Source organism: Panthera onca, chromosome C2 (assembly GCF_046562875.1).
Source record: "Panthera onca isolate mPanOnc1 chromosome C2, mPanOnc1 haplotype 2, whole genome shotgun sequence".
Taxonomy (NCBI): Eukaryota; Metazoa; Chordata; class Mammalia; order Carnivora; family Felidae; genus Panthera; species Panthera onca.
Genome location: NC_138347.1, coordinates 120,837,395 through 120,864,651, shown reverse-complemented (window position 1 = coordinate 120,864,651; position 27,257 = coordinate 120,837,395). Strand labels below are relative to the sequence as shown.

At 38.9% G+C, this 27,257-nt stretch overlaps 1 long non-coding RNA gene across 1 annotated transcript in view; it reads left to right on the top strand.

Annotated features, from left to right (window-relative positions):
* Positions 1-27,257, top strand: part of LOC144612778 (uncharacterized) — a 95,026-nt gene extending 67,769 nt beyond the window's left edge. Inside the window, exon 5 of the long non-coding RNA XR_013549837.2 lies at positions 26,996-27,257. This is a non-coding gene — a long non-coding RNA (uncharacterized LOC144612778). The remainder of the gene's footprint in view (positions 1-26,995) is intronic.

Genomic DNA, 27,257 nt, shown 5'->3' with positions numbered 1-27,257 from the left:
CCAAACACTAAACTGATTGAAGGATATCATACATATATATATGATATATATATCTAAGAGAGACAGAGAGAGGGAGAAAGGGAGATCATATATATGATATATATCAGATATATATCATATATATACAGAGAGAGAGAGAGATAATTTCAGTGATCTTATGTCCATTCTTGTACCTCAGTCATGTGAAAACCACAAGAATTAAACTATGTGGGTCCACTTATAGGTGGGTTTTTTTGGATACAGTTCAGAACTGTGAATGCATTTCTCTTACAATTTTCTTAATAACATTTTCTTTTCTTTAGCTTAGTTTATTGTAAGAATACAATATATAATATGGAGTTATCAACAGATTCTTTTCAGCACACTTAATTTATTTCTAAAAAGTGAACAAGGAGCATTGTCTAGGAACATGGTTATTCTCATGGTCACCCATTGGCACGTTTCCTTTGAGCCTTGTGTTCTGAGAGTTCCATGGTCAAAATGCATTAGTTTTGTTTTATTCTTGATCCCTGCCTGGCTCCTCCAACCTCCATCCTTCCTCCCAAGAGTCTCAATTCTGTATTTTCACACACACTTAGCTCACTGTCTAGAGAGACTTCCCAGTACTGCATAAGGATTATTGAATACATCTACAGTGAGCATTCTGGAGACACTCCTGAATATATATTTAACCAGCAGTAATAAACATCACCTATGTACAAAGCTGGTACTAGATGCACAGGGCATGGAAGAGCAGAGGAGCAAGTTGGAGCACAACAAAGGGAAATCAGAATCATCCCTGCTTTCAGTTACTTGGGATATATGTCTACAATGTTTTACAAGGAACATTTCAAAGCTGTTTCAAACACCATTAAGCTTTCAGTGTTTTTACTTCTGAGTAATGTGTTAGACACCTGCACCCCAGCCTTGATCCCCATCCCACCGAGGTCAGGGCTGGAGGGAGGGTTAGGCACCATCTGGCAAGCAAACCATGTAAAACTAAGAGTCTTGGGTCAACCACACTTGTTCATCTCAAAGAGAACTGTCGATCCTGCATTATTTGTTGTCTGTCCCTTGGCTTGCATCACACTTTCCTGATTTCTTCTTTACCATAACAATGCCCATGATCTTTTACTTTTAATTAACAAAAAGGTTTGAGTGCTGGATAGAATAGAACTTCTTTTGTTTTCCATTGTAAATCATATGAATGGCTACTCATGTATTTTGGAGGCTTCCTGATTATACTGACCTTGTTTAATTGGGTCTATGTTGGGAAGGAAGTGGAGTGGGAATGGAATGGCTTTGCGGGCTACAATTCTATCTCATATTCCCAGCTCCAGACTGCATTGGAAAGTCTCAAATTAACATTTCTAATAGGTCCTTCAGCAATGTATAAACATTTTATCTCTTGTCCTCAAACTTCATTGTAATAGCCACTTAGGGGAGACAGGCTAATCTGGGTCTAGCAGATGTCAACACAATACAACACAACACTTTTTTTTCTCAAATAGTTAAGAAAAATTAAAACAACATCGAGTATAATCAGATATGGGCTTGTCAAACAATAGATTTGTAAAGCATTTTATAAACAATTTAGAAATAAAGTAGAAAATGAACGTCTCCCATAAGGGAGTTAGAGATGGAAGAAGGGGTGAAGAAAGTCTATTTTACTTGTTTGTTTTTTATGTAATTTAAAGAATATTCGTGACTTACACTTATGCCAAGGCTCTTTTGACTTTGCTGTGCAAAATGTCTTGCCTCAAAGAAGACAAGAATGATACAAATGCTGTAAAGACAGGAATAAAAAGAGGGGAGGGAGGAGAGAATTTCTCTGTCTGAGATGGGCATGGAAAGAGCCAGCTTTAATTTCCAAATTGGAATGGTATTTTCTTTAGGTCTGATGTAGTTCTTAAATTCTGCATCAGCCTCATTGTTGATGGCAAAAAATCATCACCGCAACAGGAGATGAAGAAGTGCCCAGTGAAAGAGCTGCTCCCAAATCCTATCCCATGTAGTTGTGGTTAGTTCACATAACCAAGGGATTTTTATCCTAAATCATTAATCTTTTAAGACTGAGGTTGCTAGTTATCATTCTCCCTTATGATACCCTTTCTCCTCTCCAACTTGACCAGCCTTCCTGCTGTTCCTCTAAGTCCCAAGCATGTACCAGTGGGAGAGGCTCCGTGTGGCTTCTCTGCACAACAATGACCTGTCTCGGGGGGCAGGGAGGTCTGAGAAGCAGCCCATGATCTGGCTCCCATGTTCTAAGCCTGGGCATGGACTGTTTGCTCAGAAGAAGAGGTGTCTTTTCCTGATTCACTGGTGGGCTGACACCTGCCCCTGGGCCCTTGCACTTGTTTCTTTCTACCTGCCTCTGCCTCAAATTCTTCCCACCCTGACACTCTCCATTCAGTTCTCTGTTCAACATCACCACTTCTCAGAAAACTCTGTCACCCATCGTATCTAAAATGACACCCTCCCCATCACTCTCTGCCTCCTCACCGTGCTTTATTTTCTTCATATTTTATTATTGGACATTATATAATATATGGCATAATATATACTTCTTCATTTTTTTCTTCCCTACTGAAATATGAGCTCTGTGAGGGCAGGGGCTTTGGTCACTGCTCTATCCCCAGTCCTATGAGAGTGCCTGGCACACAGTAGGCACTTAAACATTTGTGGAATGTTTAAAAAATACCCATCCCCAAGGCTTTCTAAGCCCAGCGTTAGGCTCAACTCCGAATATTTGTATTGACCCTGCTCAGGCAGAATCTTCTCCAATTAACTGGCCTCCACAACCTAGAAAAGCTAAACCAAAAATAGAAAACACAAAAGCTGTTGGCTGTGAACTTCAGTGACCAGGGCAGTGGTTTCTGCACTTCAGAATCAATCACCCAGGGATCTTAAACAACAAAACAACACCAAAAAGTGACACGTAGCGCCCCACCCCCCCACCCCCACTCGGCTGAGCTTCTAGAAGTTTGACTTGGTGGACAAGTAATTTATTGGGAAAGAAACAACATGGGCTATTATGATAGGAAAGATTTACAATGCTTTGAATTTTAAAGGTCAATTCTAACAAAGTAGTTTCTATCAAAGAGAATTCCTCAAATCTCTTCTATTAATAGCATCATTTAGCACCCCTGCAGCTCAGCAGAGACTGCTTGGGACTCTGTCTCACCATGGTTTCACCTTAACTGAGAGCGAAGCAAATGTCAGTGTGGATATAGTGCCGTAGAGGTATAAAAAATTTACACCCTCTTTGGCTACGGCTTAAGCTTTTAGAACCTAACGGATCCTCCTCCTGAAAGTCTGGTTTAAAAATACTTGGAGTTTTGCAAATGTCATAAGAGCTTTTGAGACTGCCGCACACGAATTTCTGACCCACCACTGAGAGCACGGCCAAGCAGGCAGCTGCAGAGAGGAACAGGTTTACACCGAAGCCCCAGCCCCAGCCCCGGCACTGGCACCCAGGTGACCTGTCTCACTGGCACACACATGGCCCCACAGCCAGCTCCCTTTGGGAAGAACAGGGGCAGCAGTCAAGCTTCGCTGCCTGCCATCTGGTTTGTTGAGCGCCTTCTCCATGTGCCCTCTTCTGGACATGGCAGCTCCTGCAGGGGCCAAGTGCCCTAACAGCCTCCTGCGGAGATTGAGGCTAACAGCCCAGCGCTGGCTGCAGAAGGAAAACAACTCTGGGACATCAGTGCATGAGAGGTGGATGAGGATTGGAGTTCAACGTTAATCCCTGATGGGTTGAAGCTGAACTTGAAATGCCTTCCAGCTTGACTGAGGTTGGCTTTCATTTCATCTGATGTGCTTAATAAGACACTGAGGAAACTTAGGAAAGTATAGCCTTGTATTTTCAAGAGGGGTGATTATATATTTGTATATGATGGCCCAGGAAGGTTGCACCTGGTGATAGCTCCTGGGAAAAGAACAGTTTTGTACCCTATTGCCTGACATTTTCAGGGGGAGGGGGATTCCTATTGTAATGCTTCTTCTCGTTTGTATTCTGTATGTTTTCTTCGATGACAGAGCCTGTGATGATGCTATTACTTAGCCCTGAGTGCAAATAACACAGCTGCCTGTACTTCTTCCTTCCAAACCCCTTTCTGCAATTTAAGAGTGTGTCCCAAGAGGACTTCCTCACTGCTAATCCTGCACCCGGGTGGTGTCAGTAACATTTCCACCAGGACTTTCCCCCACTTATATGGGAAACTATTTATATTCCAGGGCTTAAAATTGCCAGCTAAGAGCGCCCTGTCAGAAAAGATTCTCTTTCGAAATGTGTAAGGAGTCCTGTGTTTGTTTCTTCACGTGACAGCTGAGGAAAATTCGACTGTGATGACCACCCTTGGCCCTTTCTCCTCTTCTCCCCAGTGCTTGGATAGCTGCTTGGAATCGTGAATCTACGACAATCTACGGTGGTCTCAGGGGTGAAATGGGAAAGATGGGCCTTTGGAGACCCTTTTGGCCATTTTCCTAGCCCCTTCTTTTCCTTCCTACTGGGCAGCTTTTTAAGCCCAGCTCCCTCATTTTACAGATGGGGGAACCAGAGCCTAGAGAAATGGAGTCTTGCACAAGTCCACACAGCTAGGTTTTGGACTCTCAGCCCTGTCTGTGCTTTCTCTGACACTACTTCGGGTACACACCGTGAGGTGGTTGAAAGACCCCTGGCTTTCGAGTCAGATGGGCCTAAGAGCTTGAAGTCCGACTTTATCATGGATCAGCAGTGTGAGCTTGGACAAGCTGTTTAACCTCTCTGATTTGCAAACGGAAACCATAATGCTTTCCTGCAAGGTTGTTGTGAAGATTGATGTATAAAAAGTGCTAGATACAAACAGATGTGCCAATAGAAGGTAGTTGTTAGTGTTATTCCTATCCCCCCGCCTCACTCAAAAGAAAATCAAACCCAGCCACGATATTACACAACACTGGCTTAAGATAGTACAACTTTCAAGGATATTTATCTTTTAGTAGAGATTCTTGAAAATGAAAAGCCATTGAGATACATAGCAATGAACTTTAGTAATAGGACATTTGGGCACAATGCAGCTACATGCAGTGTGTTGGATAAGTGATACAGGAACAGCTCCACTGAAGATGCTGGGAAGCAGCCCATGTGAGGAGGACACAAGAGGTGTGGAGACAGACATGATGGTGTTCCAGGAAGGCGGCCTCAGGGGAGGTAGCCAAATGCAGGTAATGCTACCTAATTAGACTGATGAGGGACAGAGTACAGCAGCCAGAAACCCAGAGGAGTTGAGATGCATGCTCTAGGTCTGAGCAGCTGACATCAGGGTGATCTGTTAGGAGGTGGTGGGGTCTCAGAACCTGGTCTTCTGTTCAGGATCTGGAGAGGTTGGAGGTGGGACAGACGAGCAAATCCTAACATGCAGACAACTGCTTCTGCTCTTCCCCTTTAAGCCTGGCCTGAATAGCTTGTGTCTATTGATATCTCAGTTGCCATTCGTTCTAATTTGCATAAAAGAATGGTTGTTGTTGTTTTTTAAATAGAGAATTCTAGGGAAAAAACTAATTAAATTCTAAGCCATTGGCAATATTCAAAATTCTCTTCTAATCTTCTCTGATATATATACAGATGTTTCATATAATTATAATCTATGTGTGAATTCCATCTTATGTTCTGTTCTAAATGTAGATATTTCCATGAATTAACTTAGTATACATCCTTTCCGTTTTTAATGCCTCTGTAATGTTTCATCCAGATTATATTATAGTTCTCTGATGGCAGTATTTGGGATGCTAAGAATTTATCATGATTACCAATTGCAATTATGAAAATATCTTGGGACTTTTTTTCTCTTAGATCATTTCCTTGCCGTAAATTCCCCAAAATAGAATTATGAGATCAAAATATATGGACGGTTTGGTGGCTCCTGTTATGATCAACAAATTTCTTACTTAAAAAAAAAAAAGAGATGTTTCCACTCACTACTTTGTCAACCCAAATCCCACCTGGGTCTCACACCCCATATTCCGCAGAGAGGTGCCCACCTTTGTCCTGGACCTTGGATACACACACTGCATGTGTGTATCAAGGTTTTAGCAAGGCCATCCTAGAGGCAGAGGTGCAAGTCTGTGCTGTCCAAGTTGACTTTTGCTGGCCTCTACCCCAGGCTGACTTCAGCCCCAGAGAGGAGATGCTGTTGCCCCTTCTGCCCTTCTGCTTAGAGAGAGCACATGGGGGGGGGGGGGGGGAAGGGAGGCAGGAGAGGCAGGAGACGGGAGCAGGGTAGAGAACTGCACTGGCAAAGGGCTTTCCTATGTGTGGCATTCAGAGTCACTGTGGTGTACTGATGTCAGGTCTTTTCATAATGAAAGACACAATTTGTTCAGTTAGAAGTGGAGATAACCAATTCTTAATTCACCCATTGCTCTCCATTTTCCTGTTCTAGAGGAAAGCGGTGGGTCAGGAACAACTTCTGTGGAGCACCATCCTCAGCCCACTAATCGGTCAGGTCCTTGAGGGAAGGGACCTGTCTGGTTGTGCTGCCTGCCACTCTACCCCCAGCACCTGGTACAGCACCTGGCATGTAGTAAATATTTGGGATAGCCGTTAATGAGTGCATGTATTCCTAGAAATAGGAAACTTCCAATAAAACGGACAACCCAGTGCTTTCTCTCCAGGGACTTTCTGTCCACACTACACGTGACAGTTTTGCGTTTTATTAATAGTTAACACTGACAAAACAATGCTTAGCTGACTTAAAGTGAACATCAGCCGTGCCCTTGATGTAAAGACCAACCCAAACAAAAGGAAATTAATTTTAGAAATTCTCACAGTAATTTTCAGGGAAACTCCAGGATTATTTTGAATTCGGTCGGTGCACTTGTTCTCTTTGAGGGAATGAAGATCTGATGAGTCAGACAAGCCTTTGGTGCTTTATCTCCAAATGGTCTGGCATGAATTAATCATTAGAAACCATGCAGGGTTCCACCCATGTTTACTTTCCATTTTCAAGATTATGTTTCACAAATCCCCAAATAACACGGAAAATAATTTTTTCGGGGCCTCTGGGCAGCTCAGTCAGTTGAGCCTCTGACTTAAGCGCAGGTCATGATCTGGCAGTTTGTGAGTTTGAGCCCTGCATCAGGCTCACTGCTGTCAGTGCAGAGCCTGCTTTGGATCTTCTGTCCCTCTCTCTCTCTGCCCCTTCCCTGCTCATGTGCACTCTCTCTCTCTCTCAAAAATAAATAAACATTAAAAAAAGAAATTTTTTCCAAAAATTCTGTTAAAAAATAGAACTATGGTATGAGTAGGATATTTTTCTTTCATTTTCAGTTCTAACTGGTTGTTGTGAGTGTATAGGAAAACTATTATTAATGTTTGATATTATTGGTTTGTGATGTGCAGCCATTTTTTTCAAATTCCTTTAGTATTTTTGTTGTTGTTGAATCTCTTGGGACTTCTAACTATACCCTCATATCATTTGCTATCATTCTTTTATTTAAAAAAAATTTTTTTTTAACGTTTATTTATTTTTGAGACAGAGAGAGACAGAGCATGAATGGGGGAGGGTCACAGAGAGAGGGAGACACAGGATCCGAAGCAGGCTCCAGGCTCTGAGCTGTCAGCACAGAGCCCGACGAGGGGCTCGAACCCACGGACCGTGAGATCATGACCTGAGCCGAAGTCGGACGCTTAACCGACCGAGCCACCCAGGCGCCCCTGCTATCATTCTTTTAACACACTACTAGATTTAATTTGCTAATGTGTTATTTAGAATTATTTATCTCTATCTTTTAAGTGAAAGTATTCTGTAAGCTTTGTGTTATATATTTTGTAGTGGGTTTTGGTATTAAGGGTATGGTAAAATCATACTAAAGTGAACTAAAGTGTTTTCTGTTTTTTTCCATGGTCTGGAATAGTCCAAGAAGCATAGGAATGATCATGTAGTGCTTATACCAGAATTGTTATGTTTTATAACATTAGGAAATATATCAATGTTGTCTATAATGTTAGCACATCGAAGGTTAAAAATTATGTGATATAGCAAAACATTTTTAAAATTTGATAAAGTTAAGTAGGTTTTCTTTCTTTAAAAAAAATTTTTTTTTAAATGTTTATTTATTTTTGATTCAGAGAGAGACAGAGCATGAATGGGGGAGGAGCAGAGAGAGAGGGAGACACAGAATGTGAAGCAGGCTCCAGGCTCTGACCTGTCAGCACAGAGCCCGACGTGGGGCTCGAACTCACGGACTGTGAGATCGTGACCTGAGCTGAAGTCGGAGGCTCAACCAACGGGGCCACCCAGGCGCCCCGTTAACTAAGTCTTCTAATAAAAATTACAAATGTCATAGGAACAGAAGGAAACTACTTACTTGCTAAAGACTAAGGATTGCAATCAGTAACATCATATTATTGAGTGAAAAATTAAAGCTACAGCCATTAAAATCAGGAACAAAGCTGGGATATCCACTCTTACCACTATTCAATATGGTTTTTGTTTGTTTGTTTTTGTTTTTGTTTTTGTTTTTGTTTTTGTTTTTGTTTTTGTTTTAGAGAGAGAAAGAGAGCATGAGTCGGGAGAGAGGCAGAGGGAGAGAGAGAGAGAAAATCTTAATCAGGTGCCATACTCAGCATGGAGCCAGACTCAGGGCTCGATCCCATGACCCTGGGATCACGACCTGAGCCGAAATTGAGAGTTGGGTGCTCAACCGACTGAGTCACCCAGGAGTCCCTATTTTTTTTTTTAAGTTTTAACTAATGCAATAAGACTCTTCTTCCATAAATTTAGCAAGTGGTATAAATATTGGAAAAGAGGAATATATTATTTTACAGTGGCGTGACTTTATATCTAGAAAGTGAAAGAACTCAATTAAAAAAGAATTAGAACAATTAGAGAGTATAGCTCAATTGCTCAGTACCCGATGAATATGCCCAAATCATTGGTTTCTTACATATTACAACTGCCTGTTAGATATGGGAAAAAAATATTCCATTCACACCAGTGACAAAAATTATAAAATAACTGAGAACAGATTCAATAATAAAGGTACAAGAATTATATTTTTAAAAAGTCTAACATTTTATAGAAGTACCTAAATAAACAGAGCATTATAGCATATTCATGGATAGATTCAATATATAAATATCAATTCCTAAATTAATAGGCACACTTAATGCAATCCAAATCAAATGTGAAGACATATTTGCTTTGAAATTGGACAAATGATTTAAATGTTTGTATGGAGTAAAAATATTTTAAAGTTTATGGATAAATTTGGAAGAATAGTGAGGGAGCACTTGCCTCTATATCAGAGGGGGAGAACTTAATAGTAAGTTAAAAACTTACTATAAACTACTAAACTCAAAACAATATAGTTGTGATAAAACTACAATAGAATCCAGACATAGATCTACTGTATTTGAAAACTTGTATCATGAAAATTTTTTCTATTAAGTGGGAAAGTATGTTTATTAAATAGGGTTGGCATAATTAGCTGTTCATATGGATATTTAGCATATAAGGTTCTGAGTGAGATTGCTTGAGTTCTAGCCCCAGCTTTATGTCTTAGTAGCCATATAAACTTGACTGGTTCCTTAACTTTTCTACTCCTCAGTTTTCTTATCTATGTGAAATGCACAAGATGCTTACAGAGCATCTGGCATGTAGAAATTGTTCATTAAATTATGTTATTGTTACTCTTATTATTTTTTTTCACACTATATAAAAATAAATCCCAAGCAGTTAGACAACAAAAAGAAATAAAATAAATCCAAATCAGTAAGGAAGAAGTAAAACTTTCACTATTTGCAGATGACATGTTACTATATATAGAAAACCTGAAAGACTTCACCAAAAAAACTGCTAGAACTGGTAAACAAATTCAATAAAGTTGCAGGATATAAAATCAATGTACAAAAATCTGTTACATATCTATACACTAATAAGGAAGCAGCAGAAAAAGAAATTAAGAAAACAACCTCATTTATAATTGCACCCAAAAATAATAAGATACCTAGCAATAAAACTAACCAAAGAGGTGAAAGACTTATATGCTAAAAACTATAAAACATTGATGAAAGTAATTGAAGACAACACAGAGAAATGGAAAGACAGTCCATGCCCATAGACTGGAATAACAAATATTGTTAAAATGTCTATACTACCCAAAGCATTCTACATATTTATTGCAGTTCCTACCAAAATACCAACAGCGCTTTTCACAGAACTAGAACAAAGAATCCTAAGATTTGTCTGGAACTACAAAAGACCCCAAATAGCCAGAGCTATCTTGAAAAGGAAAGTAAAGCTGGAGGCATCACAATTCTGCACTTCAAGTCATATTACAAAGCTGTAATAATCAAAACAGTATGGGACTGGCACAAAAAATAGACACATAGATCAATGGAATAGAAATGAAAACCCAGAAATAAACCCACAAGTATTTGGTCAATTAACCTGTGACAAAGCAGAAAAGAATATCAAATGGAAAAAGGACAGTCTCTTCAACAAATGGTGTTGGGGAAAAATGGACAGCAACATGCAGAAGAATAAAACTGGACCACTGTCTTACACCATACACAAAAATAAATTCAAAATAGATTAAAAACCTAAATGTGAGATTTGAAACCATAAAAATTCTAGAAGAGAACACAGCAACTCCTTTGACATCAGCCATAGCAACATTTTTATAGATATCTCCTGAGGAAAGGGAAACAAAAGCAAAAATAAACTATTGAGACTACATCAAAATAAAAAGCTTCTGCACAACAAGGAAACAATCCACAAAACTAAAAAGCAACTGATGGAATGGGAGAAGATATTTGCAAACCACATATCTGATAAAGAACCCTAGGCAACTCAACACCCAGAAAACAAAAGTCCAATTAAAAACTGGACAGAAGGGGTGCCTGGGTGGCTCAGTTGTTTGAGCGTCAGGCTTCAGCTCAGGTCATGATCTCACGGTTTGTGAGTTCAAGCCCCGCATTGGGCTCTGTGCTGACAGGTCAGAGCCTGGAGCCTGTTTCAGATTCTGTGTCTCCATCTCTGCCCCTCCCCTGCTTGTGCTCTGTCTGTCTGTCTCTCTCTCTCAAAAATAAATAAACATTAAAAAAACAACTGGACAGAAGACATGAACAGGCATTTCTCCAAGGAAGACATATAGATGGCCAGCAAACACATGAAAAGATGCTCAATATCACTGATCATCATGGAAATGCAAATCAAAACTATAATGAGATATCACTTCACACCTGTCAGAGTGGCTAAATCAACAACACAAGAAACAGCAGAGGTTGGCAAGGATGTGGAGAAAAAGGAACCCTTGTGCACTGTTGGTGGGAATGCAAACTTGTGCAGCCGCTGTGGAAAGCAGTATGAAGGTTCCTCAAAATGTTAAAAATAGAACTACCCTATGATCCAGCAATTGCACTACTGGGTATTTACCAAAAGAATACAAGAACACTAATTCAAAGAGATACATCCACTCCCATGTTCATAGTAGCATTATTTACAATAGCCAAGATATGGCAGCAACCTAAGTGTTCATCAATAGATGAATGGATTAAGATGTGATAGTATGTGTGTATGTGTGTGTGTGTGTGTGTACACACACACACACACATAAATATATATATATATATATATATATATATACATATAAATATAATTCAGTCATAAAAATCAATAAAATCTTGCTGTTTGCAACTACATGGATGGAGCTAAAGAGTATAATGCTAAGCAAAATAGGTCAGTCAGAGAAAGACAAATAGCATACGATTTCACTCATATGTGGAATTTAAGAAACAAAACAAGCAAAGAGAAAAAATGAGAGAGAGAGAGAGAGAGAGAAATCAAGAAACAGAGCAAACTGATGGTTACCAGAGGGGAGGTGGATGGGGGAATGGGGAAATGAGTGATGGGGATTAAGGAGTGCACTTGTTGTGATAAGCACAAGGTGACATATGGAAGTGTTGAATATTGTACACCTGAAACTAATATAAGCCTGTATGTTAACTAACTGGGATTAAAATAAAAACTTAAAAAAATTTTAATTAAAAAAATGAGAATGTCATAAAAAATAAAAATAAATAAATAAAAATAATTCCCAGATGGATTAAAGAACTAAATTTGAAACCTGAAATGGTAAAAATAACATAAGGATATATAGTAGACTATTTGTATAATCTCAGTTTGAAGGAGACCTAGCCTATAGCAAGAAAAGAAACTCAGCAACCATAAAAGAAAAATCTGGTGAGTTCAGCAACATAAAAATTAGAAACTTCTGCCTAGCAAACAATGGTAATCACAGTCAGTATACAACAGACAAGAAATTAATGTCTTTAAAATACAAAGAACTCTTACAATCTGATAAGACAGAAAAAGAAAAATGGGCAGAGAATATGAATAATTATCTTACAAGTGAAGAACTTCAAATAGCTTAAAGATGTATAACAAGATGTTCAACTATACTAGGCCAGGGAAAAGCAAATTACAATAGTAGTGAACTATCCTTTTCTTAATTCATCAGACTGACAACAATTTATAAATTTATTGATTTATAAGACTGATAGTATCCAACTTTGGCTGAAGAATAAAGAAATAGGCAGGTCCTTAGCATTGCTGGTCAGAGTTCATCTGCTACAATCCTTAAAAATTTCAATCAGTTGGTGAATCAATTAAAATTAAACTTGCACTTACCTTTTCATCCAGCAAAGTCATTTTTGAAAATTTAACATATAGAAATAAAAACTTCAATAATTAAAGGATAAGTGTATAAAGAAATTTCTTGCATCATTTTTGGTAGACCACTCAATCAAAAAACCCCACAAAAACCTGAAAATAATCTGAAGGTTTCTTTTGTTTTCTTTTTTTAAATTTTCATGTAAATTATAGTTAACATACAGTGCAATCTTAGATTCAGGAGTAGAATTCAGTGATTCATCACTTACATACAACACCCAGTGCTCATCACAAGTGCCCTCCTTAATACCCATCATCCATCTAGCTCATCCCCCACCCACCTCCCTCCATCACCCCTCAGTTTGTCCTCTATTGTTAAAAGTCTCTTGTGATTTGTTTCCCTCTTTCCTCTTCCCCCAACTCCCATATGTTCACCTGTTTTGTTTCTTAAATTCCACATATGAGTGAAATCATATGGTATTTGTCATTCTCTGATTGGAATATTTTTTTTAGTATAATACATTCTAGCACTATCCACATCATTGCAAATGGCAAGATTTCATTCTTTTTGATGGCTGAGTAATATTCCACTGTGTATATATGTATATATCTCTCTCACATTTTTATTCATTCATCAGTCAATGAACATTTGGGCTGTCTCCATAGTTTGCCTATGTTGATAATGCTGCTATAAATATTGGGGTGTGTGTACCCCTTCGAATTTGTACTTTTGTGCAAATGACCTTTGGGTCAATACCTGTAGTGCAATTGCTAGATTGTAAGGTAGTTCTATTTTTAGTTTTTTGAGGAAACTCCACACTGTTTTCCAGAGTGGTTGCACCAGTTTGCATTTCCCCCAACAGTGCAAGAGGGTTCCCCTTTCTCCACATCTTGCCAATACATGCTGTTTCTTCTGTTGTTAATTTTAGCCATTCTGACAGGTGTGAAATGGTATCCCATTGTGGTTCTGATTTGTATTTCCTTGAGGATGAGTGATGTTGAGCATCTTTTCATGTGTCTGTTAGCTACCTGGATGTCTTCTTTGGAAAAGTGTCCATTCATGTCTTCTGCCTATTTCCTAACCAGGTATTTGTTTTTTGGGTGTTGAGTTTGATAAGTTCTTTATAGATGTTGGATACTCTTTATCAGATATGTCATTTGCAAATGTCTTCTCCCATTCTGTAGGTAGCCTTTTAGTTTTATTGATTGTTTCCTTCACTGTGCAGAAGCTTTTTATTTTGATGAAGTCCCTATAGTTTATTTTTGCTTTTATTTCCCTTGCCTCTGGTGATGTGTCTAGTAAGAAGTTGCTATGGCTGAGGTCAAAGAGGTTGCTGCCTGTGTTCTCCTCTAGGATTTTTATGGTTTCAAATCTCACATTTAGGTCTTTAATCCATTTTGAATTTATTTTTGTGTAGGATGTAAGAAAGTAGTCCAGTTTTCACAAAAACATGCACACAGACCAATAGAATAGAATAGAGAATGCAGAATTGGACCCACAAATGTATGGCCAACTAATCTTTGACAAAGCAGGAAAGAGTATCCAATAGAAAAAAGACAGTCTTTTTAGCAGATGATGCCAGGAGAACTGGCATGCAGAAGAATGAAACTGGACCACTTGCTTACACCATATGCAAAAATAAACTCAAAATGGATGAAAGACCTAAATGTGAGACAGGAAACCATCAAAACCCTAGAGGAGAAAAAAGGCAACAACTTCTTTGACCTCAGCCACAGCAACAGGAGGGCACTTGTTGGGATGGGCACTGGGTGTTGTATGTAAGCAATGAATCATGGGAAAACTCCATTCTTTGGCTATTCCCAAAGGCAACAGCACACTGTATACACTGTATGTTAGCTAACTTGATAATAAATAATTATATTTAAATATATATATATATATATATTTTTTTTTTTTTTTTTCCACCTCTTTGGTTAGGTTTGTTCTAGGTATTTTATGTTTTTTGGTGCAATTGTAAATGGGATCGATTCCTTGATTTCTCTTTCTGCTGCTTCATTATTGGTGTATAGAAATGTCACAGATTTCTGCATGTTGATTTTATATCCTGCAACTTTGCTGAATTCATGTATTAGTTCTAACAATTTTTTGGTGGAGTCTTTCAGGTTTTATGCATAGAGTATCATGTCGTCTGCAAATAATGAAAGTTTGGCTTCTTCCTTCCTGTTTTTTTTAAAAAAAAATTTTTTAATGTTTTTTTATTTTTGAGACAGAGAAGACAGAGCATGAACAGGGGAGGGGCAGAGAGAGAGACACACACAGAATCTGAAACAGGCTCCAGGCTCTGAGCTGTCAGCACAGAGCCCCACATGGGGCTCGAACTCACGGACCACGAGATCATAACCTGAGCCAAAGTCGGATGCTTAACCGACCAAGCCACCCAGGCACCCCATCTTCCTTCCTGATTTTGATGCCTTTTATTTCTTTTTGTTGCCTAATTGCTGAGGCTAAGACTTCCAGGACTACGTTAAATAGCAATGGTGAGAGTGGACATCCTTGTCTTGTTCCTAATTGTAGGGGAAAGACTCTCAGTTTTTCCCAATTGAGCAGGATTTTAGCTGTGGGGCTTTCATATATGGCCTTTACGATGTTGAGGTGTGTTCCATTTATCCCTACTTTGTTGAGGATTTTTATCAAGAATGGATGCTATATTTTGCAAATGATTTTTCTGCATCCATTGACAGGATCATATGGTTCTTATCCTTTCTTTTATTAACAAGGTGTATCACATTGATTGATTTGCGAATATTGAACCAGCCCTGCAAGCCCAGGAATAAATTCCACTTGATCATGGTGAATAATACTTTTAATGTACAGTTAAATGTGATTTGCTAGTATTTTATTGAGAATTTTTGCGTCCATGTTCATCAGGGATATTGGCCTGTAATTCTCCTTTTTGGTGGGGTCTTTGGTGCTGGAATCAAGGTAAGCTGGCTTCATAGAATGAGTTTGGAAGCTTTCCTTCCATTTCTATGTTTTGGAACAGTTTGAGAAAAATAGGTATTAACTCTTTTTTAAATGTCTAGTAGAATTCCCGTGACAAGTTATCTGGCCCAGGACTCTTGTTTGTTGGGAGATTTTTGATTACTGATTCAATTTCCTTGCTGTATGGATCTGTTAAAATTTTCTATTTCTTCCTGTTTCAGTTTTGGTAGTTTATAAGTTTCTAGGAATTTGTTCATTTCTTCCAGATTGCCCTTTGTTGGCATATAATTTTACATAATATTCCTTGTATTTCTGTGATCTCTCCTCTTTCATTTGCAATTTTATCTACTTGGGTCCTTTGTCTTTTGTTTATGATAAGCTTGACTAGGGGGCTATCAATTTTTTTTTAATTCTTCAAAGAACCAACTCTTAGTATCATTTATCTGTTCTGTTTTTTTTGTTTGTTTGTTTCTATATCATTTATTTCTGCTCTAATCTTTATTATTTCCCTTCTTATTCTGGTTTTAGGCTTTATTTGCTATTCCTTTTCTAGCTCCTTTAGGTTGTATATTTGAGACCTTTCTTGCTTCTTGAGATAGGCCTGTATCTCAAATAAGAAAACAGATGAATAAGTTATAGAATATTATTTACTTCTACAAAATAATAAGTTACATGTAGATGTATTGATCTGGACTAACAAAAGCAAGTTCTGCAGTAATGATATAATAGTTAACATTTATTGATCACTTACAATGTGCTAAGCCATTTACATGGGATAAAACATTAAACATCATTGCTAAGGGGATCGCTCAGGATTCATCTGCATCCTCCTTCCTGTTGTATTTTGTCTGTTGGGTTTTGTCTTTTTCTGCTTTGTTTCACCTGATTTGTCTTCCAGAGATGATCATCTATTTGTGACTTCCTCACCTGTTCTCCCATTTAATTTTACTTCCCCCCCCAACCCCATTAAAAGTTTTGTATACAGCGATGGTCTCTGGAACAAGAGGAGGCAAATGTGTATGTGTGGTCCACTCTCTTGAATCAGAGGCCTTTAATTTCATGTTTTCAAACAAGAAATGGGGGTGGGGGAGAACTGGCTTGCATATGTATGCGTTGATTTGTAAAGATTGGTATGAGGGCAGTGGAAAGCATGAGAACGTACACACAAGAGTTAACATTTGGTTTGAAACCTTAGCAATCTATTTTCCTTGAGTGGAAAGGTCCACTGATTTTGTAAATAACATCATTTCATTTTGAAACTGTGAATATGACCTGGATTAACAAGGTACTATATCTATTATCATCATGTTACTTCGTGGGTTTAGAATTATTTACTCATAAAGAAGGAATACCCAGTAACTGCCAAAACAAATCATCTTAAGTAAGTCCTCCAAGCCAAAGAAAGTCCTCCAATAGCCAGGAATAACTCATATTGTTTCAGAATTTAAGAGCAATATCCATTAGATTTCTATTTTAAATTTGAAAAAAATCTATAGAGAAAAACTTATAGGAACAGGAAATTATATTTAAGAGCAACTCTGTGATATGTTCTGAGAACATAAGGAGATTTAAAAACTGCCTTAGTCTTTTTAACATGTATGCATTTGTAAAATTATTTTCTTTGCCTTTCTGCTAGACAGTGGAGTATGCTCATTAAAAGTCACTGGAACAGCATGTTCCATTATCAGTGCACTAAACCACAGGATTAACGAATATTCTAGTAAAAGCAATCACATTTATTAATGTCCCCATGGAACTGTGGTTTAAAACAATAAACTTAACTATAATAATTTGGTATCCATTAACCAAATAAATTAATTCCTCCATCTATTGTTTCTAGTATATTTTAAACTCCCTGATAATAAAAGGGGGTAGAGGGAAAAATATTTTATTTATTTTTAAACAGGATAACTTTGGAAAAAGAATAAACCCAAAGCAGTGCAAACAATTCATTTGCATTACTTAGAAGTTTATGATTCTGACAAATCCATGTGCAGAGTTAATGAGCTGTATTGACTCCACTGGTAAGCACATTCTGTAGTTGGAAGGGACGGCAGGAATTTAGAACCAAGATGATTGCCTGGAAAGGCCGACAGGGGCACAGGAAGACAGATGGCAGAGAAAGGGGAATGTTTTTTTCCATTCATTCACCAAATATAATTAAGTACCTCCTTTTCCAGTGTTAGGTGCTTTTCAAAACTGATCTCATTCAATCCTCGCACTAAGCCTTAGAGATGAAGAAATCAGATAAGAGAGAGAGAGAGACTTCAACAAAGTAACAGCTAATAAGTGGGAAAGCAGAATTTCCATTGAATACAGAGCCAACTGACATTCAAAGCCACTGCTCTATTTTCTATCGGACTGTTGTCCACACATGAAATTATTTGCTTCATCTCCATAAGAAGAAGCTCCTTGAGGGCAGAAGCTGTGGCTACCTTGTGGCTCTCTGTGTCCCTCATCACACTTTAGAGATTGCACTGTTGTGAGCAGGACACTTCCTATTCCGTATACTTCCCGTTTGTTGCAACTTGCTAAGGATTTATTCCATTCACTTGGCCAGGACTCTGGTGCCCATTCTTACATTCATCATTGCCTGGTCTCTTGCTTCTACTCTTTCCCTCAAAACCATTTCCAAGCAGCAGCCAGAATGAGCTTTTAAAATGTTCATCATATCATCTTGATCTCAGAATAGAATCCAAAGCCTTACCAATGGCTTCCATGGCCCTATTACAGCTGCTGCCCACATCTGCCCTGAGGTCTCCACCGTGGCCCTTGTGCTCCAGCCACGCAGGCTCTCTCCCTATTTCTTACACTCTGAGCTCCCTTCTACCTTGGATCCTTGACACAACTGCTTCTTTTGGTCTGTTTTTTCTTTAATTATCATATATATATATATATATATATATATATGTTCAAAGAAGCACATGCAAGGATGTTTATTGCAGCATTTTTGTAATACAACCATTGAAAACAACCTGATGTCCTGCATCAGTAGGCAGGACCTAACACTATGATGTATAGCCTTTGAAATATTATGCAGCAGTTAAAAACTCTGAGCTGTGCACTGATGGGAGTACGAGTTGGCATAGTGTCTGTGGAAGGCAATTTGGCAATATTTATCAAAATTAGCAATTCAAATACCATTTGTGCAATTTCCCTTTTGGAAATTCAGTTCATCCTACAGATATATTTCCACACATGGAAAGTGACATAAGTACAAAGTTCTTTATTGTAGCACTGGTTGTAATAGTAATTATTGAAGACAATCCAAGGCCTCATCAACAGGGACCTGCTTAATTATTGTATAGCCATATAATAGAATAATACCACAGCATGGACAAACGAATGAAGGTGCTCTCTGTGTACTGATATGGAAAGGCACTTCATGGTACAGAGCAGTGTATAAAATATGCATCAAATGGGAGTAAAATGGGAGGGAAATAAGATTCCATATCTTAGAAATAAGATGCATATTTCTACGCATGAACAATAGCTAGTTGCAATAAGAAATTATCAGTAGTTATCTATGAAATAGATGGTTTCATAGTTATTTATTAAACTGGTGTAAGAATGGTATAGAGGAAGGACAAGAATGGGGAGGGAGACTTCATTGTACCTCTTTTTTGTACTTCTTGGGCCTTAACTATGTGAATATAGTACCTCTCCCCTGCCCTCATATGCACATAACAAGGAAGATATGGATCTATGTGTTCTGACATGAAAAGATCCACAAGACATAATATTAAGAAAAAAAAGCAAGTTGCAGAACAGTATGCACACACTTCCCAAGTTTAGAAATACAAGAGAGAGGAGGTTGGGAGAAAGGCTCAAGAAGAAACCCGAAATCAGGAGTGGGCTGGCCAATGGGGACTTTCCCTTTAGCTGTATGGTTCAGTTGTTGCTGTTTTCCAGGAAAAGTGTAGTATGTATCACTTGTTCATTAATTATAAATAAAGGAACAAAAAATCTTTCTGGGGTAGAGTAGTGCTAGGTGAAGCATGTTCTGGGAGTAGGTGACTGAAATAGAGTGAAGGTGAGGTTGGAGTTAAGAAGGTACAAGAACTGTTCAACAAAGCTATTACCTAGAGGTACACAGATGCTACGAAGCCCACGTAATACTGGGAGCTGGGGTAGAGCACCATGGGGCATTCTAAAGGCTATGAAGAATGAGAACCCTCAAAATGTCTTAATCAAGAGAGGCAGTTCTGTGACTTCACCGAGGGCATGGCTGGAGGTTAGAGCTGCATGGCAAAAGTCTCCATGGAGAGGGGGCTTTATTCAATGATGGAAGAGAAATAGTCTAGGCCTCTGATGTGCAACACAATGACCAATGGCCACATGTGGCTACTGAGCACTTGAAATGTGGTTAGTACAACTGAGAAATTGAAATTATTTAAATTAATTTAAATTTACATAGCCACGTGTTTATTTATGTTTATCATATTGGACAGCAGAGATCTGGAGTGAAGCTTGAATGAGGAGCTGGTTCTGGTGGTTTGGGAGACAGAAGAGTAAGTGGGCTCCACTAGAAATGCCCAAGGTGGTGCAGTGACCTTGGAGAGTCTGGACAAGGGAAAAAGTGCTCTGGAGAATGAAATGACTATGTAGGAGGGTAAAGGGTATTTATGCGAACAAGGATCTAACATTTCTTTTATTGCATAAAGTTCTATTTGGCAATGCTGGTCAAGCCACATGCTGCTATTGAGCCCTAGAAATGTGGCTGGTCCCAAATGAGATGTGGTGTGAGTGTAAATACACACTGGATTACAAAGACTTAGTACAAAAAGAAGAATGTGAAATATTAATAGTTTTTCATATTGATTATACATGTTGAAATGATAATGCTTTGGATATATTATATTAAATAAAAATATTAGTGTAAGCCATTACAACTATTTCTACATTTTTAAAATGTAGCTCCTAGAAAAATTTTAAGTTACATACGAAGTTTGAATTATATTTCAATTGGACAGTTAGTCTAAAAAGTGCAAGGGAAAAGGTTGAGCAGGGGAATAGGCCAGAGCAGTGCTGAGGATTATGAAGATGAGAGGCATTTGGTACATTTTGGTCCCAAGTGGTGTCTGATCTGATCTCGGTTTGATGGGGAGGGCTCCTATGAGATATGCAGAAGGGCTAGGGTCCCTGCATAGTACAGGCCTGAGTAGAGGGGGTTGCAGGGTGATGCTGAGGGTTTTCTTTTTAGGGCCAGTTCAGGACTTTCCCAGATTCTCTTTTCCCTATGAAAATGTACTCCCCTCTGGTCTTAACTTGCCTGATAATACCCCAACATGCTACTTCTTTATATAGTAGATAGTGCCCTGTTTAAGACCAGCCTTTCTCTTAAATATGCAAAAAGATGCTCAACTCACTTATATTAAGAGAAACACAAAGCCAAATACAAGGAGATACTGTCTTTCACCTAACAGATTGGCCGAAAGGAAAAAATAAGTAAATACAAACTCTGTGGGCAAGGTAGGGGAAAACAGGATGGTGGTGGGAATTTGGCTAGCCTGCCTTCGTAGAAGACACACTGACAGTGACTACCAAAACTTTAATTATGCACATCCTCTGACTCAATCCTAGTATTTATTCAACATACATAAAAATGGCATACATAAAAGGGTATTCCTTGCAGTAGTGTTAATTTTAAAAAGTTCTTTGCAGTAGTTAGTGTTCATTTAGGAAAGAACCTAAATGTCTATTAATAGAGAGTGATTAAATAAATGATGGGTATAATTTAAACAAAATTATAAAGTAATAATGTAACTTCAATAGCAGGCAGCCACTAAAAATAAGACAGAAATAAGGCAGATCTATATGTACAGAGATGTATCCCTGAGATAAGTTAAAAAAAAAAAAGGAAGCAAAGTCATGATGTAATGAACGGTGACTATAGTTAATAATACTGTATTGCATATTTGAAAGTAGCTAGGATCTTGACAGTTCTTTTTTCTTTAATTTTCTTAATGTTTATTTATTTTTGAGAGAGAGAGAGAGAGTGTGAGCAGGGAAGGGGAAGAGAGAGAGGGAAACACAGAATCCGAAGCAGGATCCAGGCTCTGAGCTGTCACCACAGAAGGCGATCCAGAGCTTGAACCCACAAACTGCAAGATGACGACCTGAGCCCAACTCAGATGCTTAACCCAGGTGCCCCAGTTCTTTTTTGTTTGTTTGTTTGTTATTTATTTTGAGAGAGAGAGAGATCACGAGCAGGGCAGGGACAGAGAGATGGAGAAAGAGAGAATCCCAAGCAGGCTCTGCACTGTCAGTGCAGAGCCTGATTGAGGGCTCGAACTCACCCACTGTGAGATTATGACCTGAGCCATAAATCAGGAGTTGGACACTTAACCAACTAAGCCACCCAGGTGCTCCTCTTTTTTTTTTTTTTTTTAAATTTCTTTCTTTCTTTCTTTCTTTCTTTCTTTCTTTCTTTCTTTCTTTCTTTCTTTCTTTCACAGTTCTTATCACAGGAAAAACCCCTGTAACTATGTATGTGGTGGATGTTAACCAAACTTATTTTGGTGATCATTTTACAATATATACAAAATCAAATCCTTATGTTGTAATGTTGTATGCCTGAAACTGATAAATCAATTATGCCTCAAAAAATGTAAAATTAAAAAAAAAATGAAGCAAAGTGAGAACAGTGTATGTACCACACTGTCATTTCTATGCAGGTAAAAACTCAATATATTTGCTCAGTTGTATGCTTGTAAATGTATACATTTGTTTTTGAAGGATATATAAAAGCCAGTAGTAATGGTGGCCTCCAAGGAGAGCAACTGTGTATTGTGGGAAGGGAGACTTTTCCTTTCACTCTACATATTCTGTACCTTTAAATTTTTTAATGATATACATATATTGCCTATTCAATAATACTAAATACAACATCTGATGACTTCTGTTGAAGTACAGAATTTCCTCTCTTCACAACCCATAGGGCATCTTTTGTGTATACTTCATACCATAGTTCTTCTCTCGTGCTGCAACTCTCTCTTTGTCTCCCTAGAGAGCCAGAGTTATCCACTTTTCACTTAAGAACTGAAGAGAACAATTTGTGTATTTATTCATTTGATTGTCAATTACAGTATCTGGATTTATCAGTTTTTAAGTTTTAAGGATTTTGATTTTTTCCCCTCTATTTTTTCCCTGTCTTCATACTTAGTCATTTATTATTTAGTGAATGAAGGTTTTTAAAAAATCATTTACATTGAAAAATCAAACTTCTCTTATCCTTTCTCTTATTCTTTGATATTCTTTTAAAATACACATTTAAGGGGCGCCTGGGTGGCTCAGTCGGTTGAGCGTCTGACTTCGGCTCAGGTCACGATCTCGCGGTCCGTGAGTTTGAGCCCCGCGTCAGGCTCTGGGCTGATGGCTCAGAGCCTGGAGCCTGCTTCCGATTCTGTGTCTCCCTCTCTCTCTGCCCCTCCCCCGTTCATGCTCTGTCTCTCTCTGTCTCAAAAATAAATAAATGTTAAAAAAAAAAAATTTTTTTTTAAATACACATTTAAGTGGTGCCTGGGTGGTCAGTTGGTTGAGCATTGCGCTTGGGCTCAGGTCATGATTCATGGTTTTCACAAACCCATTTGAGCCCTGTGTCAGGTTCTCTGCTGTCAGCTCACCTAGAGCCTGCTTTGGATTCTATGTCTCCCCCTCTCTCTGCCCCTCTCTCATTTGTGTGCGCATGCGCTCTCTCTCTCTCTCTCTCTCTCAAAAATAAATAAATAAATAAATAAATAAATAAATAAATAAACTTAAAAAGAAAAGACATTCAAATTATATAGAATTGGGACAAAAAAAATCCAAAATATCTGTTGCAATGTGCCCTCTAGTGGTTAAAGAAAACAAACTATTCTTTTACCAGTCCCCCTTTTTTTAAAAAAATCAAGGACTTCTGTGTTTTACAAATCTGAGTGAAAACTCTAAGTGCTAATGTAAAAAGCAAAAAGCCATGAGAAACATAAACATTCAGACTGCTATAACACAAACACCAGTGACTGGGCGGCTTAAACAAAAATCATTTATTTTTCACAGTTTTGGAAGCTGGGAAGCTGTGGGACCCAAGGAATTTAACAAAAACCCCCTACCCCTGGACAAGCAGAGCAAGACTAACTCCATTTTGTGCTACACCCACCATCTCATGTATAACCCCCACATGACCTACTTATTGCTTAAGACACTCCCCCACCCTAGTCAAGCCGCTGAGCACACCCTACTGGAAACCGGCTCATATAGCAATGTGGAACCCCTAACCGCCAAAGAATGTAAACCCCCCCTTTTGCCCGCCAAACTTGTGCGCCAATTCTGACCAGAGTGATAGGCTAGTTCAAACAGTTACTATAGGGTAAATTGTAATGCAATTGGCCACCTGCGTGTGGACTGACATGACTATGCAACTTTCTGTGTGTGTTACAATCTCATTGGCCACCGGGCCCTATAAAACTGCTATGCCTCTTAACCTAGGGGTCCAAGTCCCTGCTCTGCTGTGTCGGGTATACTTGGGCCCAAGCTCGAGCTTGCAAATAAACCCTTGTGCGTTTGCATCGGTATTGGCTCCTTGGTGGCCTCTCGCATTCGAAATTGGGGGCATTACAAAGCAAGATCAGGGTGCTGGCAGATTTGGTGTCTGGTGAAAACTTGCTTCCTGGTTCATAGATAGCTGTTTTGTCACTGTGTCCTCATATGGCAGAAGGGGTAAGAGAGATCTCTGGGGCCTCTTCTATAAGGGCGCTAATCCCATTCATGAGGGCTTCACACTCATGCCCTAATCATCTCCCAAAGGCCCCACTTCCTCATACCATTGCACTGAGAGTTGGGATTTCAACATATGAATTTGGGCTGGGGTGGGGGTTGGGTGGGGGGAACACAAACATTCAGCCCATTACAACGGATACCTTTCTTAAGCCAGAAATAAATAGTCACTAACAAAGAGAATGATTGAAAACGTATTTAATTTGCTTTAATATTCAATTTTCTGAAGCCAAATACACAGCTCAAATGTGACTTTCCAAGTCTAGATTTAGTTATATGGATAATTGAATTGGAAGTAAAAAACTAAAGTGACCATAGCTTTAATTTACCCATGAAAGGCACTTGTACCCCAATGTTTATAGCAACACTCTCAACAATAGCCAAATTGTGGAAAAAGCCTAAATGTCCATCAACTGATGAATGGATAAAGAAATTGTGGTTTATATACACAATGGAATACTACTTGGCAATGAGAAAGAATGAAATATGACCCTTTGTAGCAACGTGGATGGAACTGGAGAGTGTGATGCTAAGTGAAATAAGCCATACAGAGAAAGACAGATAACGTATGTTTTCACTCTTATGTGGATCCTGAGAAACTTAACAGGAACCCATGGGGGTGGGGAAGGAAAAAAAAAAAAAAGAGAGAGAGAGGTTAGAGTGGGAGAGAGCCAAAGCATAAGGGATTCTTAAAAACTGAGAACAAACTGAGGGTTGATGGGGGGTGGGAGGGAGGGGAGGGTAGGTGATGGGCATTGAAGAGGGCATCTTTTGGGATGAGCACTGGGTGTTGTATGGAAACTAATTTGACAATAAATTTCATATAATAATAAAAAAAACTTACCCATGAAAGAAACAAAGGATGCAGCATTAAGTAAATAGTCACTGGAATTGGTAAATGAAAGAATGTTTGACTTCTAGTGAATGATCTAAAAACAAAATTCATGGACATTTTTAAGAGTGTGATGGTCAATGTCCTTTGTTTGCAAAGTGCCCTTGGGCCTGGTCATAGTAAACCAGGACCTCTTTGAAGAGGCCTGGAAGCCTATGGAGAGTTGGCGTTTGGTTTTCTGAAAGTACTTTTTTCCAACAGGGAGTTCAGCTCAGAGTAGTTGTGGCCATCCTGATGAAGGTGACCGATAATTCCCCTCAGGTCAGTGGTAGGAAAACAGAATAGGCACTGAGTACTTTTCAAGGAAAAACATCCAGTTTCTGTGCCTGTTGCCCTCGGACTCTAGCAAAAATGCCCAGGATATTACCAGGCCACATTTTCTTGAATTTACCACCTGTGAAAGTGGCCCTTACACAGAGATGTGACCCTTACGTAGGACTTTGTCCCTGGGCCAGCCCTTCCCCTTCGTTGGCTCTTGTTATTTCTGAGGTTGACAATTCTTTAATGTTTTATGATGAAAAGGAACTCTTGTGCAAGAAGGGATGGAAGAGATGAAGCAGCCATCTGCTCTTTTTCTTCCTGGACCTCCTATGCAGAGGTTTCAAATTTCAGGGTACAATTGTCATTGTTGGTCTGCTGGGCAGGGCTCCTCTTGTCATTGATTTATTAATTAAATAATTTATTATCTTCCTTTCCCTTATCTGCTTCCCTTTAAGACTTCCCCCAAAGGCAACCATTATAATGTGTTTAATGTGTATCTGCATGTTTCTTGCAAAATGTATATTGTTCTGTGTAGATGTATTTTTAGTTGAATGGTACTGTACTATACATCTCATTCTGTTTATTTTCTTTTCCTTTAGTGTATATCTTTGAGATCTCTGTATATTGCTATGTATACTTTTAATGTATTGTTTTTAATTGTTGCGTAATACTCCTTGGTGTATATCCACCACTTTAACAATTTACTCGCCAAGTGATGTATATCTGATTATCTCTAACTCCCTGCTACCACAATTAATGTAGTCTTTTAATGAACTTGAGTGAGAATATATCTTTGGAATATGTATTCAGGGAGGAAATTGCCGGGCTATACAATATAAATGTATTTAGGGGTGCCTGGGTAGCTCAGTTGGTTAAGTGTCCGACTCTTTTTTTTTTAATGTTTATTTACTTTTGAGAGAAAGAGAGGGAGAGACAGAGGCGTGAGCAGGGGAAAGGCAGAGAGAGGGAGACACAGAATCGGAAGCAGGCTCCAGGCTCTGAGCTGTCAGCACAGAGCCCAATGTGGGGCTCGAACTCACAGACTGAGGGACCATGACTTGAGCTAAAGTCAGACGCTCACCCAGCGGAGCCACCCAGAGGCCCCAGTGTCTGACTCCTGATTTTGGCTCAGGTCATGATGTCATGGTTTATGGGCTTGAGCCCTGCATGGGGCTCTATGCTGTCAGTGTGGGGGTTTCTCTCTCCCTCTCTCATACCCCTTCCCCTCTCTCTCTCAAAATAAATAAATAAACTTAAAAAAAAAGAATATAAATATTTAATTTGACTGTAACGCCAGATTGTTCTCCAGAATGTATGAACTAATGCACACATCCTATACCAGAGGGCAAAACAAACAAACAAACAAACAAACAAACAAACCTTCACACATTCTTTTTACCAACTCCCATCAAAAGGTAGAACCTACTCTCCTCTCCCTTGAATCTGGTTTGACCTTGTGATTTGCTTAGTGGAAGGTGGCAGAAAATGTTTGTGTTCTGACCCTAGACCTCAAGAGATCCCACAAATCCTGTTGTTGAGCTGAGAGCCTTTCAATCATCATACCATCAAGCCCAGGCTAGCCTGCTGGAGGATGAGACCATGTGGAGAGAGGACCCAGGTCCTCAGCCACCTTAGCTGAGGCCCCAGACATGTAAATGAGTGGAGAACATTTGGACCAGAAGACTTGGCTACCTAGTAGAACCCGGTCCAAATTGAAAACCCATAGAATTTCTAGCTAAATAAAGTAGTTGTTGTTTTAAGCCACTAA